Genomic DNA, 2,891 nt, shown 5'->3' with positions numbered 1-2,891 from the left:
TTGATAAGTGGTCTATAAGCTGTTAACAAGTTTCTAATAAGAGTTCATAAATATCTTACAAGCAATAATAAATGTGTTTTAAGACATTACTAACACTCATTAAGTGTCATTAATTTTAATGAACATCTTATTAAGGTTCATGAGGTATATATAACTTGTTAACATGTTTCTAATAAGAGCCTCTAATTGTCTTATAAGCAATAATAAATGTGTTAATTATGCTTTAATTAACACTTACATTGACTTATTTATGTTTATAAGCATCCTAGGTCTTATAAGTGTCTTATTAACTGTTAATAACTTCCTATTACAAGCACCTTAAAATAAAGTGTTACTGACTTTACAGCTGACTGCTTGTTGAGGAGATCAAAGCGAGCATAAAAAGTGTCAGGTTCATCTTGTAATGTGGCCTCACATGATTGGGGAGCTCCTGCTTTTGTAGCCGGGGATGTTTTTGATGGCCTGTCACATATCTTTGGTGTTGTTGGTGTTGAGGTTTCTCTCCAGTCTCTGCTGATGTCTCCGCTTTGCCTCCCTGATGCCAGCTTTCAGTCTCGCTCTGGGGGTGCTATAAGCTTCTTTATCACCCAACTGAAAAGCAGCTTTTTTGGCTCTGGATAGAGCTCTCCAATCATCCAGGCCTTCTGATTGGGGAATGACTGATGATTGATTGAATAATTTTAAGCATCCCCTTCATAGGCATAGGGCACAGGCAACCGCAACATTAATGAAGACAATAGGTGTAAGTTAAGCAGAATGAAGTACACGGTGCAGGGATCCCAAAACCTAAAGGCCCCATATGAGGACACAGGATCTTAGGAGGCTAAGTTTAATTGAAGCTAAATGAGGCTTAAGCAGTCTAGTTAAAAAAATAAATGGATATTGTTGTTAGGTCATTGTGTAGGTTTACTGTTGGAAAGAAGTATTCCACTGCTGCAGCTCAGCAAGTAAACACACAAAGACTAACTTCTAAAAACATAACTGTTTCTAATGAACATTAGAATTTTGTCCTCATTCTTTTACAGACGAATCAGATAGAGAAAGCATTATAGAGTCAGTATAGACAGAAGGAATCATTATAGCCACCAGTAACTCTTAACATTTTGGCATGTGAATATTGTATCAAGACAGGCTTGGGGGGGTCGGGGAGGCTTTTAAGTGTGTAGGGGGCACCGATGAGCATACAGGGCTAGCTGTTTTTATAATAATCCTCATAATTGGATTGTTTTTTGCAGTGCGATGATGAACCAGACATTGCTGACCCTCCTCAATGTGGACACTGAAGCTCCTGATGCGGTCCGCTTCAACCCAAGTGAAAGGTGGCTGTGGATGGATTTGTCTGTTTCTCTGGGGGTGGTGATGGAGCAGTGGATAAGACACATGCCTTTGATGTGAGAGACCTGGGTTCAATTCCCCCCTGTAACATGTCCACCAGTGTGTCCGTGAGCAGGACACTTAACCCCTAGTTGCTCCAGAGGCATAAAATCTCTGACACAGATTAAAGCGTCAGCTAAATGTACAAACTTCTGAACTGTCTGTTTATATGCTCAGTATGTTTACTACAAGCTTACAGTGAGGGATATTCAAAACAAAGATCAGTGTTCTTTTTTATATTGTTCCATTACCTCATCTACCTGACTTAACAATTTGCATAGTGTGGGAATTATTTTAAACAATATTTATTAGCTATCTTTATTTGCTTATGATTCCATTTAAATTTATTTATTTACTCTGCATTAAAAGCTCCCTTTTATATTATAAGTAAAAGTGCTACTGATAGAAAAAAATTATGCAGTCACTTTTTCCACAAAATACAATAAAGTAAGTAGTAAAATTAAATTTTATTTAGCTCAAAGGACTTTGCTCAAGAGATTAAAGTATCACTTAACACCAAAAAATCTCATTAAGACTCTGTAAATAGAGAATTTTCAACATTATTGCAAAAAAGAATGAAAACAAATTGATTATCATAATTGTTGCTGGTTAATTATCTGATCAAGCAGTCAAATTAAGCAGATCAAGCATCAAAATAAGATTTGCCTTATTTTGTATATGTGAAATGTAGAAATGGCAGGAGATGTTTAAAGTAGAGAACTTGAATTGTAATAATGGAGTTGTATTCGTATTGTTGAGGACTACTATCTGAAAATGGGTATTTTGTAAATCTTAAGTTGACTAGTAGTAATTTTGTTGAGTGAGCTTCCACATTTTTTTGAGTAGAGTATAAGTTGTGCACAATTACGTTTTGTTGAGTAAAGAATTACAGGAATTTAATTTTAATAAGCAACAGTAAATCAATGTAAATTAGTAGGCAGAAATTAAAGATTTAAAAAAAATGTAAGTAAGTTGAGGTTTACTCAAATATTATTACCACTACTTAAAAAGTTTTAGGTTATTAGTTTCCACAAATATTGAGTATTGTGAACTTATTCGGATTTCCTGTTTAAAAACAACACAATTGTGTTTAGAAAGAAATTCTTATATAATTGAGACTTTATGAAAACACAAAACTGTATGGTCTGTTGTTCACCACCTCTAACAGGTCCTCTGCTAGAGGCCTTCAAGTCTGAGGGTTCTGCAATGTATTTTAGCTGGTCTTGGGACTGCAGTCTTCTGGACAGATACCTCGGGTGTTGTTCCTTTGCAGGAGTCACTCTCCCAGTTTGGGGACCACAGTCCCAATGCTCCATGTCTGGTGGCTGATAGTCACTCCACTTCTGAATTTGATGATCTTACAGTGGGGGAAATAAGTATTTGACCTCTTGCTGATTTTGCAGGTTTGCCCACTTACAAAGAATGCAACGATCTATAATTTTAATCATATGTACAGTCTAACAGTGAAAGACAGAATCCCAAAGAAAATTCCAGAAAATCACATCATATGAATTTAT

The 2,891-nt window shown here is 35.9% G+C and overlaps 1 protein-coding gene across 2 annotated transcripts in view; it reads left to right on the top strand.

Annotated features, from left to right (window-relative positions):
- Nucleotides 1–1,235: 1,235 nt before the first annotated feature.
- The window catches only part of zdhhc22 (zinc finger DHHC-type palmitoyltransferase 22), a 6,237-nt gene continuing 4,581 nt past the window's right edge, over nt 1,236–2,891 (top strand). Inside the window, exon 1 of one of the 2 annotated variants that reach the window (XM_046062884.1) lies at nt 1,236–1,319. The gene's annotated coding sequence lies outside the window, so the exon portion shown is untranslated. Of the gene's footprint in view, nt 1,392–2,891 lie in introns of both variants that reach the window. The other variant, XM_046062883.1, reaches the window with a different exon arrangement.

The sequence above is a fragment of the Micropterus dolomieu genome, linkage group LG11 (assembly GCF_021292245.1).
Source record: "Micropterus dolomieu isolate WLL.071019.BEF.003 ecotype Adirondacks linkage group LG11, ASM2129224v1, whole genome shotgun sequence".
NCBI classification, from domain to species: Eukaryota; Metazoa; Chordata; class Actinopteri; order Centrarchiformes; family Centrarchidae; genus Micropterus; species Micropterus dolomieu.
Note: the sequence above shows the minus strand (reverse complement) of the source record. Positions and strands in the feature narration are given on the sequence as shown.